The sequence below is a fragment of the Corythoichthys intestinalis genome, chromosome 18, assembly GCF_030265065.1.
Source record: "Corythoichthys intestinalis isolate RoL2023-P3 chromosome 18, ASM3026506v1, whole genome shotgun sequence".
Taxonomy (NCBI): domain Eukaryota; kingdom Metazoa; phylum Chordata; class Actinopteri; order Syngnathiformes; family Syngnathidae; genus Corythoichthys; species Corythoichthys intestinalis.
In genome coordinates this window covers 26,447,828-26,465,806 of record NC_080412.1, presented here as the reverse complement: position 1 = coordinate 26,465,806, position 17,979 = coordinate 26,447,828, and the positions used below count along the sequence as shown (strand labels likewise).

Here is a 17,979-nt window from a genome sequence, read left to right as displayed (position 1 = left end):
TTTGGTCGGAAATACATTTAATGTCTGCATTAAAAGAAGAGCAAGGAACATCACGAAAATCTTTTTTTTGACGGGAAACGATGTTTTTTTTTCTGTTAACCAGTACATCATACTGTGGCTTAATGTGTATTGGTCGTCTTCTCAGGGCTGGTTGTAGGCAGGCTTGTATTAGGGGGCAGTCAGAATTGTGCAGGGGCATCATATGTGGGGCACAACGAGGCACTGGCAAGCAAGCAAAAAAAAAAAAAATGTAACCACTTAGCCATCATAAAAAGTCAGAAATAGCGCTTTAAATTATACTGTAGAAAATCAAACATAAATACAAGTTTCTGTTAAAAGGTTATATTTTTTGTGTTTTTCAGCCATCTGTATTTCAAATAAAAAATGGGACATCCCTTGTTGATAGTCAATTCACCTCTTCCGTCTCTCCTTCACCTCTACCTGCACTCTGCTGCTCTACTTTGTCTGGACAGAAATGGGGATATATCATTGTAACTGTTATGCAATTAATCAGTGTTTCTCAACTGGTAATTTGTGACCTAAAAGTGGCTTATGTTGCATAAGTGGGTTACCTAGCTTACCTCTCGCATTCCTCCTTGCAAATAACTTTCTAATATCCATTTGCCAGAGTAATACTGTTTGAGTCAAACCCAGATAAAAATAATACATCTTGTTACATATAAGAGGGACTGCAGTAACAAATAAAAATGCTTGTAAAACAGCTGGAAATTATGATGAGCACAAATTGTTAGAGGTTATATCTCAAAGAGGCAATTCATCCATACAGATTGATTCATTTTGGTCATACAAACAAACAGCAATGAATAGCATCAGTATTGATACAGCTCAAATACCATACCATATTAACACAATATTAGACAAAGCTCTTGAGTGAGAGCCTCTCACTCAAATCGCCTAATTGTCATTGTATTCATAGCCAGTAAGCCAAAAGACAGCAGCTAATCTGCTACTTCAATTTGCGAACAGTAGGTTACAGCAGTAAACTGCCTGATACGTAAAGAGTTAGGTTGTACCATTTGAATTTACAATTCATGGGAATAGGCGACCAAACAAACATCAACACATACAGTATCTAATTAAAACAAACAACAAGGATGGGTAGTTTATCTGGCACTAACCTGTAAGGCAGGTGGGAAGATGTCATTTGCACCCGGCATCGACTGTATGATTAGCACATGCTAATATTGATGCTGGATTCATGTGTTGTTGGAGTAATCGAAAAAAAGACTTTCCATGACATGGTGCCTATAAAAAGTGCCAAACAGTCACTCAACTTGTGATGTATTTTTGGAACATTAAAATAAGCTACTCTTATTTGTAGCAATCATGTTTTTTTTATCCCACATTACGACTTTACAGCACATCACACCGATTTTCCAACTCCCGAAATGCATGAACACAGCATATCTCCTGAATGTGCTTCGCGGAAGTGTCAACTCATTCCTATCACAGCCAAAGTTACGTGCATAAATTACCATGTAAAGCAGGGGTGGGCAATCTATTCCACAAAAGGCCGCAGTGGGTGCGGGTTTTTGTTGCAACCCCTTAAGAGGACACATTTTCACCAATCTGCTGTTTTACAAGTGCAGTCAGTCGATTGCAGTCAGGTGCTTCTTATTTCTGCTGAAACCTCATTGGTTATACTATCTGTGCTGGGTCAGTTGGAACAAAAACCAGGACCCACTGCGGCCCTCGAGCACCAGTTTGCCCACCCCAGATGTAAAGGAATCATGTACAGATTTTGTATATGGAGTGATTGTATATTGAGTGCAGATTAGGGCTGCAGCTATCAATGATTTTAGTAGTCGATTAATCGATGATCTAGTTAGTTCGAATAATCGAGTTATCAGACCAGGAACATGAAAAATTAAAAAATTTGAGCTGAGCCTCAAACCACATTTAAAAAAAAAAAAATGAAGATCTATGTACAACAAAAGAACAGTTGGCTAACATATACTAGTATAACTTAAGTCTGCTAGCTTTAATGCTATAAAATGCTAACTTTTTTTTTTACAATACTTTTAACAAATGGTTCAGACTAGGGCTGTCAAAATTATCGCATTAACGAGTGGTAATTATTTTTTTTAAATTAATCATGTTAAAATATTTGGCACATGCCCTGCTCAAACAGATTAAAATGACAGCACAGTGTAATGTCCACTTGCTACTTGTGTTTTTTGGTGTTTTGTCACCCTCTGCTGGTGCTTGGGTGCGACTGATTTTAAGGGTTTCTGCACCACATGAGCATTGTGTAATTATTGACATCAACAATGGCGAGCTACTAGTAGTTGTTTTTTTTTTTTGATTGAAAATTTTACAAATTTTATTAAAACGAAAACATTAAGAGGGGTTTTGATATAAAATTTCTATAACTTGTATTAACATTTATCTTTTAAGAACTACAAGTCTTTCTATCCATGGATCGCTTTAACAATGTTAACAATGTTAATGCCATCTAGTTGATTTTTTGTTATAATAAACAAATAAAGTACATATGTACCGTATGTTGAATGTATATATCCGTCTTGTGTCTTATCTTTCCATTCCAACAATAATTTACAGAAAAATATGGCATATTTTATAGATGGTTTGCGATTAAGATTAATTAATTTTTAAGCTGTAATTAACTCGATTAAAAAATTTAAACATTTGACAGCCCTACTTCAGACACATATTCCCACAAAAAAATGGCTAAATATGCCTATAATCTAAATTTTGAATCATAAAAAACATTAGCTCAAACAAAAACTTATGTTGGTCTGAACAGGAAGCAATTGGATTCAGCCATGTGAAATAAGGCAGACCTGAGGGCAGTGTATCCACCCTAATCAATAAAACTAAATGCAAACACTTTCAAAATAAACCATTACAACGCAACTTTAATTAAACGAATAATCGGAGCAATAAAATTTAATTCCGATGTTTTTTTCTAATCAAATACTCGAGTTAATCGATTAATTGTTGCAGCACTAGTGCAGATTATTATGTCAATTTGTAATATAATAATTTTGTGTGTGTATTAAAAATGTGCTTTCTCAATTTCTAAAATTGTGATTTGAGGAGGCAAGACATTTATTTGAGGGAGCACTCCATTCTCTTGTCCCTGCGTCGAGCCGGCCCTGCGCCTTCTGGTGGTGAACCACTCAGGGGAAAGAGGCGGGAACTTCAGACGTGACCAGGAAGAAACGATCTACTTCAATACTACGGTAAAGCGGTTCTTGTAGATTGGTCAATTTCCCAAGTTTTTTTCTAAAACACACTAAATTCTCTCATTAAAAAAAGAACAAAGAACATCAGAATTTGCTTTTTTGATGAGAAATGACGTTCTAGCGAGTGTCACAAGATCTTTACCAGATTTACATGTGTATTATATTCATAGCGGATATATGGAACAGTCAATCTGGCTTGCCAGGTTACAGGTATGGCCTACATGACCCAAAATGTGAAGTCCATTTCATTATATTATTTTTATGTAATTGTTAGTTTTTTAGTGAACATTCGTTCACCCAGTCAAAACAAATAGGATATCTGTCAATGGCAGCCAACGCGTTCAAATGGGTTAAAAGTCTTTTGGATGCTGAGTAATGTCCTCCCGATGTCCAAAGTTTCCCCATCATGAGATACAAAAACAAAATCAGGAAAGGCTGATGAAAAGAGCCACCAATTACCGCATTTCCTCCAGGCACCCCCCCGAAATGTGTAAAAAGCCAGACGATTGCTCTTGAACTCGACACACGGAGGACCCTTCAATCTCCAGTACATTGGCTTCGCTCCACTTCCTCTCGAACAAAGAGATAGTCCAATCTGGCCACTCCATTAAGGCCACTAGGTCCAAAAAAAATGCAATTGTGCCAAGCTTCAGATGTCAGAGTCCTAAATGGAAAGACTTTTCATCCAGGTTTGACGGGCTAAACTGTTTTTACATTTTATCTGAGGGAGAAAAAGCCTGTCAAATCTTTTCTTCAAGTGCCTGAGAGGCGAGTGACTGGTCAGGAAGCCATTAGGGAGGCTATTAACTCTTTTGCCGCCGTTGTACAAATTAATACGCCTTCTAAAAGTACCTAATCAGTAAGTCAGTGAGTCAACACGTGCGCTCGGAGATGAAACGTGAGGTCGTGGCGATCTCTCAAATCTAATAGAGTTCATCTCGGTGAAATCGAGTCACTTTGGATTTACGGCCACGGAGGCGGCGACAGCAAATGTTATGATTACGGAGGAGAAATGAACTTTGAACTCAGGAAAATGTCACCGGTTCATTATCTTAGGTGAGGAATGGATTAGAGAAATAACATGAATTCTGGAGTCTGCACTGTTAAAGTTCACCACTGAAAATAAGTTTCTAGGAGTAGTTATGCAGTGATTTTCTTGACTCTAGTCTTTGATATTTTTATTCTTAAGTTTCGTACAATAAGCCGCACTTAATGATATGCCAGACCAGACAAAAATCCGGAACTCACATTGTATGATTTTTCAATAATTTTTTTGTAATTTACTGGGGTTCATAAGTATTTGTATCCGTTAGAAAATCAGTGCTAATATTTAGTGCAGAAGCCTTTGATTGCAATTACAGAGGTCAGACGTGTTCTGTATCTTCAAGTTTTCACATATGGAAACAGGGATTTTTGCCCATTCCTCCACACAAATCTTCTCTAGATCTGTCAGGTCTCGGGGCTGTCGTTGAGAAACACAAAGTTTCAGCTGAGGTCTGGGCTAGGCGACTCCAGGACCTTGATATGCTTTATACGCAATCACTCCTTGGTCAGCTTGGCTGTGTGCTATGGATCATTCTCATGTTGGAAGTTCCAGCCACGACTCGTCTTCAAGTCTTTGAATAAGGGAAGGAGGTTGTGGCTCAAACTCTGATGATACACATCACCATTCATCCTGCCCCCTTTGCAAAAAGCAGCCCCAAAGCATGAGGTTTCCACCCCAATACTTCACAGTGGGGATGGTGTTCTTGGGATTGTACTCCTTCATTTTCCTCCACACACGACGAGTAAAGTTTGCACCAGACAGTTCTACTTTGGTCTCTTCTGACCTTTCTCACATGACCCCCTCCGCATCATTCAGATAGTCCCTGGCAAACTTCAGACGGGCCTTCACATGTAGTGGCCTAAACAGGGGAACCTTCTGAGAGACTGTCAGTAGACTGACAACTCTTTAAGTGTCATAATTATTGCTGATCCTCAGGTGTACAAATAATTATGAATCCCAGTAATTTAAAAATAAATTATTGAAAAATCATACAGTGTGTGTTCGGGATTTTTTTTTTTTTAGATCAAATGCATCTATGATTGAAATTTCAGACCTCTACCTATTTTCAAAGTGGATGAACTTGCAAAAATCACAAGGGGTGCAAATACTTCTGCTCCTCATTGTATACGCCATAGTGGACTGTAAACTGCAGGTTTCCACATTGCATTATAGGATATTTATCCCAAAAAACATGCAACTCATTAGCTTGTTATAATCCTAATATAAGCCACACCGGCCTACAAGGTTCACAGCAAAGGAAAAAAATAGCGGTTTATAGACGGAAAATTCTGTGTATTATTTGGGTTTATGTTTAAACTTAAACATTATTTTTTCTTATTAAAATAGTTTTCAAATAACCTTTTTAAAACCTAATTCTGTATTTTACAAAAAAATGCAAACCAACGACCCCCCCCGCCACAGTTTTGTAAAGCAATGCCTTTGAATTCATTTTTGCTAAAAAACTTTTTGTGAACAAAGGACCGCTTGCTAGTTGGCATGGAATGTGTGAACGTGCAATTTCATCCCGCTCGGGCGGCTTTTGTTCGAAAGGCACGGAATCAAATTTACCGGCAAACGTGGCACATTTCTTTTCGACAAAAGGCATCTCCTGACATTTGAGGACACCTCTCGAGACCCGTTTTGTCGACGTGAAAAAACTGAAGTGCATCCTCCTCTCAAATCTAGACAGATGTGCCGTCACAACAGAAGTGCATTTGCGACCGAGCATGTTTGCGGGTCCCTAACCGAATTCCCGGGAAAAAAAGCGGTGAATGATTAACAGTCAAGTGGAACATGGCGCACGTCGCCACCGAGTGACATTTTGTCATCTCGGCGCTATTTAATAAAGCGCGAGGCAAGGAGGATCTTTGTTTATCTGAGGAGGTGCCGCCGCCGATGAAAATAACGCGGAATCACGGTCGCAAACAAGCTGTCAGATATGATCAGCGTGACATGCCAATGTATCAGAGAGGCCTGTCAAGCATGGCGGAATACCACGGTAACATGGCCCAGTTTAAAAAAATAAATAAATAAATAAAAGGAAGGGGGGTTGGGGGAGAGGCAATATCTAATATTGTTGTTCCGAGATGATAGAAAGATAGGCGTATTTGAAGCAGTATCAAGAATATCACATATATTGTCAATGGCAGCAAATCAGTTAAAAACCGCCACCTGTCTTCATCTGACAAGATAAACAATATACTGTACAGTGGTATGAAAAAGTATCTGAACCTTTTGGAATTTCTCATTTTCTTCATAAAATCACCATCAAATGTGATCTGATCTTTGTCAAAATCACACAGATGGAAATACAGTGTCTGCTTTAACTAAAACCACCCAAATTTTATAGGTTCTCACATTTTAATGACGATAGCCAGCAAACAATGATAGAAGGAAGAAAAATAAGTGAATGTGAACCCTCTGCCTAAGGAGACTTAAAGAGCAATTGAGACAAATTTTTACTGAACATTTTAAGTCAGGTGTGAGCCCAATCACTAATAAGTGGTTTAAAGCTGCCCTGACCACTATAAACACACACCTGCAATGTCTTGATGTGACGGCCCTGGCCGTTTAATTGTTATTTTTTTGAGACTCTTCCAGTCAGCTGGTCGTCTCCTCCACCAGCTGGCTGCTTCCCCTCCCACTGTAACGACAGCTGAACGACGCAGGATGGACCGACGACGTCGCCACTGCTGATTGGCCACAAAAAAAGACGCCAAGCTTCAAAAACTTGTCGCTGTCAACGCTCTGGGAGGTCGCATTTGACAGCATTCTGCCGCGGTCCTCCTCGCCAGCTGTTTGCTCGCCATTCATGCTCGTTTGCATTTGATCGCTAGTCTGATACACTCCCGCTTTTTCGGTGAGGTCTTTTGTGTTTATTCGTTATTGGATCGTTTTTGTTCACCACTGTAAATAAGAGCACTGAAGCAAGTAGTGGTAAGTCGCCATTTCTGTTCAACCCGTTTTCTCCTGTTTTGTATAGCGTAGGAAGTTAGGTTAGTGGCTGTCTTTTCTCTGTTCCTTTTACATGATCAGGGTTTAGTTAGCGGGTGGGGTTTAAGTGTAGTTCCTTTTGTTTGTTGTTTTGGCCTGGGCTTACACTGAAGTCACGCTTCTTTGGCATTCTGTACATATTTATTGTGAGTTTGATTGTTGTATAAATAAATTTGTGTCCACTTGTAAATTTGTGTGGCTTGTTTTATGCTACGTCCTTAGCGAGCCATCCTTGGGACGTAACACTTGATGAGAAGCACTGTCTGATGTGCATCATGGCTCCGTCAAAAGAGCTGGCTTAAGACCTGCGATCAAGGATTGTTCATTTGTATAAATGAACAAAATATTAAATATGATGGTTCGCTTATTTATTATTCCCCCTTCTGTCATTGTTTGCCTACTATCGTCATTAAAATATGAAAATCCATAAATATTTGGGTGGTTTTAGTTAAAGCAAACACCGTTTTTTCATCTGTTTGATTTTGACAAAGATAGGATCACATTTGATGGTGATTTTGTGTAGATATGTGAGAAATTCCAAAAGGTTAAGACACTTTTGCACACCACTGTATATTTAATGGCCCCTCCTAATGGCTCACAGAAAACGCTCACCTGCCACTTGAAGATTTGAATTCGCTTTTTTCCCCCCCAATTGGCAGTGTCAATAGCAGGGGAACAAGATGAATTTTCTGTAGGGCTGAATGTTGACATGCGCATGTACATCGTTATCTAGACAGCCCGGGGACAAAAATCCATAAATAGACCATCATAATCGCCGACGGTCTGACCCAAAGTATATGTTTTCTCTTCACAATCAGCAGTCGACACTTCGGAAAATCCGGATAAAACGTACACCAAACTAATCCGAAACAAGCTTCCCACTTTAAAAACAACCTTGCTGGAAACTTTTACTCAAGTAGTACCTTAACCCATAAATCAGGCAGGGGTGAAAAAACACCCCAAAAAATGGAAAACAAAACTAGAAAAGTCTTTTACAAATCACTAATCCTTTCTTCATCCGAATGCAAAAACGCACCCAAACACTTCCTACCTGCGAATAACAAGAGTGCTTTTAAACGCAGGCCTGCTTGGATAAGATTAGCCGCTACGAGTGTGAACCAGAGATAAGTGCAGACTAATTCCCCGTGTCCCTGGCTGGGAGTTGCCTCTAAGTCCCCGGTGGGATGACCTCGCCGGCTTCCGGGGAATTTGTCACGACCTAGCCGCACCGTCGGAGCATTTGCGTGACGAGCCAAATCTTTGCGCTAGACGTGGTCTGCGCTGATTCCCCCTGAGCGTTATTCGGTAAACATACTGGACACCCTGCTGTGCAATCAGCAGTGTGGAGCAGTGAAGGAAGCTTTCCATCTGATTTGAGTGCAAAGAAAAAATAAAACAGGGGAGGAATTATGAAAATAATTATCATCATTAGGTGTAAGAAATTGCTTGTCAAGATAGATTTACCGACACGCCCTGACCAAAAATGCTTTGCAGTTTGAGGTCAGGATAGAACCGAACGCAAATAGTTAAAATCCACAAAAAATTGGCGGCCATTATAGTGCATTGAACAATGAATTTTGAAAAAAAAAAAATCCAGACACAAAAAGAATCTTGAATAAGGCAAAAGAGAGCAACAATAAGCCTTTTCTACAGTTTGGTTTTGATCAAACGATTGCTGCCATCCCTACCAGTCATAATGGGTTGGACCTCTATCGCCGTCAATGGCAGCCAGATAGTTAATACTGAGTTAATACAGTCAAGTTAAAAAAAAAACTGTTCTTTTTACCCTATTTCGGTCCTCTACAAATGACGCGATCGGGCCTGATTTCTGATCACGTGATCAGATTGGATATATGCCTACTTTAAAGGGACACTGGGGAACATTTCAACCTTTATAAAATATTTTGATAGGATTTGTGATAATATGTCGACTGACAACTAGTTGATTGACTTTGAAGAGGGTGGCAAGAACCCTGCCACACACTAAAAAAAAAAAAAAAAAACTAAACATGAGCTGACTGCTTTATGGCATATGTCACTTCCCCCTTTTCTCATTCATAATAAAGGCAGAAGTCGACGCGAACGCTTTTGCACAAATTCTGCATAGATGGCAGAGCAACAAAAGAAAAAAAAAAGTTTTGTCCGAGGAAACAAAAAAAAAAGAAAATGGGAGGCTACCAGGATAAAAGGATACTCAAGAATAAACATTGGCCGGGCTTTCACTCGCTGGTGGTGGGGGAATATGGTACAAAATCAAATGTTTCTTATTTTCAACATTGTCCAATATTGTTTAGCCACAAATGGATTTATTACCTCATCACTATTCATCCTTCACACAGCCGCTGGAAACAGAAATGTCGTTCAATCCAACTGCAGGCGACCGAGAGATCAGGATTTTCCGATACTGTGCGCTGGTCCTCATGGAAAATACAAGGCAAAACACTACCGCTTTTGGGAAAATGTAACTGATCATATGTTGAATGAACCTTTTTTAACATCAGTCTCTTCCAAAACTTGACGGCAAATACTAGTCCTTCTCAAAAAATTAGCATATTGTGATACATTCTATACTGTAATGTACTGATAAACATTAGACTTTCATATATTTTAGATTCAATACACACAACTGAAGTAGTTCAAGCTAGGGTTGGGAATCTCTGACATGAAGCCGATTTGATATTTATCTAGATACACAGGTTACGATTCGATTAAAAAACGATACATTTTTAAGGCCGAGCGATTCGATACGATTCAATACAGTTTAAGAATGCGGCGTGCCATGGACGCAATCAGCCTGTGGCACTGCTGAGGTGTTATGGAGGCCCAGGATGCTTCGACAGCGGCCTTAAGCTCATCCAGTGTTGGGTCTGGTGTCTCTCAACCTCTTCTTCACAATATCCCACAGATTCTCTATGGGGTTCAAGTCAGGAGAGTTGGCAGGCCAATTGAGCACAGTAATGCCATGGTCAGCAAACCATTTACCAGTGGTTTTGCCACTGTGAGCAGGTGCCAGGTCGTGCTGAAAAATAAAATCTTCATCTCCATTAAGTTTTTCAGCAGATGGAAGCATGAAGTGCTCCAAAATCTCCTGATAGCTAGGTGCATTGACCCTGCCCTTGATAAAACACAGTAGACCAACACCGGCAGCTGACATGGCACCCCAGACCATCACTGACTGTGGGTACTTGACACTGGACTTGAGGCATTTTGGCATTTCCTTCTCCCCAGTCTTCCTCCAAACTCTGGCACCTTGATTTCCGAATGTCATTCAAAATTTGCTTTCATCTGAAAAAAGTACTTTGGACCACTGAGCAACAGTCCAGTGCTGCTTGTCTGTAGCCCAGGTCAGGTGCTTCTGCCGCTGTTTCAGGTTCAAAAGTGGCTTGACCCGGGGATTGCGGCACCTGTAGCTCATTTCCAGGTTTCTGCAGGTCCCCCAAGGTCTGGAATCGACCCTTCTCCGCAATCTTTGTCAGGGTGCGGTCACCTCTTCTAGTTGTGCAGCGTTTCCTGCCACACTTTTTCCTTCCCACAGACTTCCCACTGAGGTGCCTAGATACGGCACTCTGGGAACAGCCTATTCGCTCAGAAATTTCTCTCTGTGTCTTAGCCTCTCGCTTGAGGGGCAGTCTTGCCCATGATTGCAGTTTTGAGTAATGAACCAGGCTGGAAGTTTTTAAAAGCCTCAGGAATCTTTTGCAGGGGTTTTGAGTTAATTCGTTGATTCAGATGATTAGGTTAGTAGAAGGGCTGTCAAACGATTAAAATTTTTTAATCGAGTTAATTACAGCTTAAAAATTAATTAATCGTACTTAATCGTAATTAATCGCAATTCAAACCATCTATAAAATATGCCATGTTTTTCTGTAAATTATTGTTGGAATGGAAAGATAAGACGCAAGGTGGATATATACATTCAACATACGGTACATAAGTACTGTATCTGTTTATTATAACAATAAATCAACAAGATGGCATTAACATTACTAACTAGGGCTGTCAAAATTATCGCGTTAACGGGCGGTAATTAATTTTTTAAATCAATCACGTTAAAATATTTGACGCAATTGACGCACATGCCCCGCTCAAGCAGATTAAAATGACTGCACAGTGCAATGCCAGCTTGTTACTTGTGTTTTTTGGAGTTTTGTCGCCCTCTGCTGGCGCTTGGGTGCGACTGATTTCATGGGTTAAGCACCCATGAGCATTGTGCAATTATTGACATCAACAATGGCGAGCTTCTAGTTTATTTTTTGATTGGAAATTTTACTAATTTTATTAAAACGAAAACATTAAGAGGGGTTTTAATATAAAATTTCTATCACTTGCACTAACATTTATCTTTTAAGAACTACAAGTCTTTCTATCAATTGATCGCTTTAACAGAATGTTAATAATGTCAATGCCATCTTGTTGATTTATTGTTATAATAAACAAATACAGTACTTATGTACCGTAAGACGAATGTAGATATCCATCTTGTGTCTTATCTTTCCATTCCAACAATAATTTACCGAAAAATATGGCGTATTTTATAGATGGTGTTGCGATTAATCACGAATAATTACGATTAATTTTTAAGCTGTAATTAACTCGATGAAAAATTTTAATCGTTTGACAGCCCTATTATTAACATTCTGTTAAAGCGATCCATGGATAGAAAGACTTGTAGTTCTTAAAAGATAAATGTTAGTACAAGTAATAGAAATGTTATATTAAAACCCCTCTTGATGTTTTCGTTTTAATAAAATTTGTAAAAATTTAAATCATAAAATAAACTAGTAGCCCGCCATTGTTGATGTCAATAATTACACAACGCTCATGGGTGCTTAAGCCCATAAAATCAGTTGCACCCAAGCGCCAGCAGAGGACGACAAAACTCCAAAAAACACAAGTAGCAAGTTGGCATTGCACTGTGCTGTCATTTTAATCTGTTTGAGCGGGGCATGTGCGTTAATTGCGTCAAATATTTTAACGTGATTAATTTTAAAAATTAATTACCGCCCGTTAATGCGATGATTTGGTCAGCCCTAGTTAGTAGCTTCTTTAGAATACCTTTTCATGATTTGCAAATTTTTTGAGATAGGGATTTTTGTTTTTTCTTGACTTTTTTGCCAAAATCATCAATATTAAAAAAATAAAAGGCTTGAACTAGTTGTGAACTTGAATTAGTTGTGTTTAATGAATCTAAAATATAAGAAAATAATGTTTATCAGTACATTACAGAAAATAATGAACTTTATCACATTATGCTAATTTTTTGAGAAGGACTAGTATTTTTGGTCGCAGGCATTATGAGTTCTTCTCCAATCGTGAAAGCGCTCTTGGCTTTAGCAATTTGGTTCGCCATGAGGTATGATGCTCGCTTTTGTTGCCTCGTTTGCTATTTTTTAGCCACATATAATGCAGAATGGACTGGGTTGTAGGCTCCTCTTCTGGCTTAGCAGGTGGCCTTTTCCTCATTAAAAGCTATCCAAAGACGTTGCACACAGTCAGCAGCAGCAAACGTTACCGTTTACACATTGACTGACACTGGGCTGCTATAGGTGTGCGGCCAACCAATTGAGGTCGGCGCACACAAATCTCTACTCTTTACTCTGATTAGTCAAGAGGCACATGCCAGATTGTAGTCGTTAACAAATGATTTATTATTTCTCTGCGGCCCTGTAGCAAATGAGTCATGGACCGGTACCGTTCCCTGGCTCGGTGGTCAGGGATCCCTGGCCTACAGTACTTCCTTGATCTCTTGAAACTTTTTTTGTTGGTCTCGTCTTTATAGGCATGCCTAACAAATGTGATTATGACTGAGCAAAACTGGTTTTGGGGGATGAATTTAAAAAATAATCATTCCAGAATTCTACCCACCACCTTCTAAAATGTCCACTTCAAGTCAAAATGTCTGACTCCAAGTGCCTTTTCAAGCATTTGTCATAGGTGTCAAACCACATTCGCGATTGTTCAAAGTTGACTTTGGCGCTTCGGGACGCGGCAGTTCTTCAATACTCAATAGCGCGGCCCTGCTGTAATTTGTCGAGGCATCTTGTAAAACTTTCCCTGACACGAGAAATGGGAATAAAAGAGAGTGAGCGCAAGAGAGCGTTCATAAATATGCAAAGGCTGTTCCGAGTGCTTCAGTTTTCCCACACAGATGTGATGTCATTTCATATTTGATGCTGTAAAAAGCATGCTAAAGACACCTTTGAAATTGCGTATAAAAACAATGAGAAAAAAAAATACTAAAATATTTATGACAATCTTTTGAAATAATCCAAAACAACTCTGTCTGTATGTATTAGCACTGGAAAAGATAGTAAAACAAAAGGTTGGGAAACTCTCTAGCTCAGAGTTCATGGGTCACTCATTGGATTCACAGGATGTCAGTGAGAAGTCCTTCCGTCAAAGGATTTCCAGTCCTTGCCGGAGAGAGAAAGTTCATTACATGAATGATGGCCCCTGCCAAGATGTGGTGGTGGGGGGTAGGGTCATCGGGTGGAATGGCACGAAGGAAGTGGGCCATGTCCCGCGGCTACAAAGGGGCACCTAAGCCTTTGAAGCGCTGAATTTCAGATTTTCATTTCCCAGAAGGAGAGAGAAAAAAACAATGAGTGATAAGAGGTGGCGTGGAAAAAAAAAAAGAACCACCCCTGACCAGCTGAGGCGAACATTACGTCAACGTAGGGAAGTGGTCCACTGAATAAGACTTGAAAGGGAATTGAAAAATAGGTAAGGGAGAATCATTTCAAAGGCGTGAATGATGTCTCACTCTACTGCAGAAAAAACTGCTTTTCCGTCCGGAACGGACTCTTTTGGTCAATTATCAACTGATTGAATTTGAAGTATTCAGGAAATAGCGCGAAACTGATTTACAACGGTTTTGCAAGTTGATATTGAAACTGGAATGTCATCAGTCTACAGCATTCTTGAGCATATTTGGGATTTGGATTTTAAAACATTTAAGTTTTTACTTTCAGTGTCAGAGTATTAACATTGCATTAGCTTTGAAATTTACTATAATTATCTAAAAATAATATAAAAAATACAAAAATGTTTTTATTAGTTTTTTTTTTTTTTTTTTTTTAAATAATTGCTAAAAATAGTCACTTGCCCTCTACAAGGTTAAATGTCAAAAGCAACACTCGGTAACTTCTCAGTTGTGGTCGATTTTAGCGATGCCGGTGGACAAAAGCGGTAGTGTTTTGCCCCATATATATATATATATATATATATATAACTGATTTAACTCATTGGCTGCCATTGACAGTGCTAGTCGTCCAATCCATTTTTGACTGGGAGGAGACAATGAACGTTCATTTAGTTAAATACCCTAAAAAACAAAAAAAAGAGTGTCAATTGGGGCGGCAACCAGTGTACTTCTGTTTTTATTGATTTTGATCTTACTAATTTAGTTTTTATTTACATAGTATTATATTTTTTATAATATTTTTATTATTATATATTTATTATTATTATATATTATTATAAATTTATAAATATATATATTATATATATAATATATATTATATATATAATATATATATATAGTATTATATTTTTTATAATATTTTTATTATTATTATATATTTATTATTATTATATATTATAAATTTATAAATGTATGCAAAATATAATTTAAAAAAATATATATATATAGTATTATATTTTTTAATAATATATATATATACATATATATATATGTATATATATAGTATTATATTTTTTATAATATTTTTATTATTATTATATATTTATTATTATTATATATTATTATAAATTTATAAATGTATGCAATGTAAATAAAAACTAAATTAGTAAAATCAAAATCAATAAAAACAGAAGTACACTGGTTGCCGCCCCAATTGACACTCTTTTTTTTTTAGGGTATTTAACTAAATGAACGTTCATTGTCTCCTCCCAGTCAAAAATGAATTGGACGACTAGCACTGTCAATGGCAGCCAATGAGTTAAATCAGTGCCTTTTCAAAGTTAGAAGGGGAAAAAAATCATAATTAATGAGTGAAAGGGTTAAACTACTAAAAATAGTTACTTGCCCTATTATAGATTACCTACTCACACATTTGACACATGCACGGCACATTTATTACATAATACGGTAATATTTAACTTACCATGTTAAAATGTGAAATTTATCCCATTATATAACATTAAGTAACCCTTCACATTTATTTCCAGGTGTGGCAGCAAAATGCATGTGTGCTTTTGCACAAAAACAAAACAAAAACCTCAAAATAAAAAGGCTTTGGTATGCATTCACCTTAATAACAAGACAACCAACCAAGCCTTAAATCCACAACGTTGGCCCCTGCTGCTTTTCTTCCATTCTCTGCCTCATTTACAGCATTTACTTAAAATCTGCAAGGTGTTTCGTCTTTTTTCCCCCACCCCAACCCGTGAGAAATGCATTTTCATCCTCTATCATGTGGTGCAAGCCTCCTCTGAGGTGGAAAATTGAAATTTTAACAGGAGACGCATCACTGTCCTCTTTTTGCCGTTTCATCTGCTCGCCCGCTGATAGATGCTAAATTGACAACCCGAAAAAAAAAAAAAGAGGATGACGCAGAGCGTAAACGATACTGTCAATACAGACGCACTTTACTCACAGAGTAGTGGTTCCATCTGACAGACAAATACATTTTACTCATAATGCAGGCATCAATAATAGAGAAAAAAGCTTAGGGAGTTCTTTAAGCCTTACTTCATTATTAAGTCTGCAAATACCAGCACATCATGTCTTTGTCCATTTGGTAGGAAATTACACATTTTAGGAAATGTCAATCTATATATGGCGGAAAACACAGACAAGACTGAAAAAGCTATTTCTGCTCTTGCACTCCTCTTGAAAAAAACTGCAGTAATTTGAGCCAAAAGAACTGTTGTGTTTTATAGAACAATATGTCTATATGCTGCCATAGCAGATTCATGGCGCATTAAGCCCCCGTACTATTTTTAATTTGTCCGTTTTACCCTGAAACCCCCCGTTTACAGACGTCGCGCAACCCCTTTTGTTTCAACCTAGCCATAAAAATAAATTATATTTATTATTCAAAATGTCTGTTATTTTTAGCTAAGAATCATTAATTAATGTCTAAATTTTAGTTAAAAAAAAACAAAAAAAAACGACTCTAAAAAATTATTCACTTGCATATTTTAAACGAATTACATCACAATGAAAAATTTGCCGTCTGGAAAAAAAGTCACGGATATCTACCTCATACCTATCGCTTAATTGTATTTTTTTTTTTTTTTTTTTGGGTACTGTCACATTTTCCCTGATATGATAGATGATAAATAATCGATCCAAAGAATTTTTTTTGGAAAAATAACGTTTAAAAGGGTAACTATATGAAAAAGAAAATCTCAACCACTCCTTGTTGTCTGCTATTTCTGCATCGCGACCCTTGTTATATCACCATGTTTAACCCATAAAATAAAATAAAAATCCGGCTGTGGCCATTCACAGCTGTGTCTTGACACTCTGTGATACATGCTTCGTGGAGTTTTTGGATCGAAACAAGGTAAGTACGCGATAAAATCTCGTTAAAATCGTGGCATCTTTAATTCTGCTCTCGCGTGCTCTCGCCTCCAATTAGGGTTTTGCTGTTAAAAAAAAAAAAGTTTTTTCAAAAATGTCCTTCCTGTTCAAAAAATTTTTCCCCCAGAAAATTGAGATTTTAAGCTTTCAAATTATGTATCACACATGCATTTCGAACAATTTTGAAAGTTGGCCAAATTGAGGGTCTCAGAGCGGAACTTCAAGTCACCTGAGTGTTTTCCGCCATATAAACTTTTTTAAAAATCATAATATCTATGGGTATGAATTTCATGTTCTCAAATGTGCTCAATACAAATGCAAAACGCAATTGAAATAGCATTTACAATTTATTCAAATCATGCATGGGAGAAAATATTTTGATGTCATAGATTTTTTTATATTAAGTCTACTGAATCTTATCACATTATTATGACTTTACAAGTACATTGAAAATTTTCTGGTAGTAAATTCTTTTCATTAATATTACATGGATCGAAATATTTAGCTGCCAGTAACAGCGATGGACGTCCATTTGGACTAGGAAGGCTTGCAGTAATATGGCACCAGTAACGATACGGCGCTAAAATCAGTATCAGGAAGTACTCAGAAATAATGTGCTGATGCTTTACAATATGTACGTTTTGATTTCCAGTTTCCCACTGCTGATAACCCTACCTAAGATTGCCGTCAGCTACTTATGACGCCATAAAAAAAAAAAAAAAAAAAAAAAAGGAGCGCTTGTCGCTTTTCTTAAGATGATGATAGACTTCCAATTGTGTGGCGTCCAATTATCTTCTGTTGTGAATTTAAATGAATTCATCACTTGTAGACATCCAATCATTTTGAAGCACTCCCACGTCAAATAGATTAGACGTCTAGTGCAATGGCAGCCAATGTGGTAACACATTCACTATCAAACATATCACAAGACAAGCATGCTGAACCCCCTCCTGTACTAGCCTGGAACTCCAGACTCACCGCTGTTCCAGCTATAGAGTCTGGCGACAATTCCGCAGATCAAATTCGCAGGGCGGAGCAAGCCACAGCAAACAGACAGCGGAGTGGACCAATCAGCAACGGACAGACGTGACGTTGGTAAAGCGACAAGAAACTCTAGTGCGAGGACGTAAACATACGAGGAGAGCGAAGTTTATTCAACA

General features: G+C 37.9%; 1 protein-coding gene across 3 annotated transcripts in view; it reads right to left on the bottom strand.

The window, feature by feature from the left end:
* Positions 1–17,979, bottom strand: part of tmem132e (transmembrane protein 132E) — a 530,001-nt gene that overhangs the window by 437,784 nt on the left and 74,238 nt on the right. Inside the window, exon 1 of one of the 3 annotated variants that reach the window (XM_057820319.1) lies at positions 1,140–1,222. The exons of the other annotated variants lie outside the window; for them this stretch is intronic. The gene's annotated coding sequence lies outside the window, so the exon portion shown is untranslated. Of the gene's footprint in view, positions 1–1,139; positions 1,223–17,979 lie in introns of those variants that run through there. 3 annotated transcript variants of the gene reach the window in all.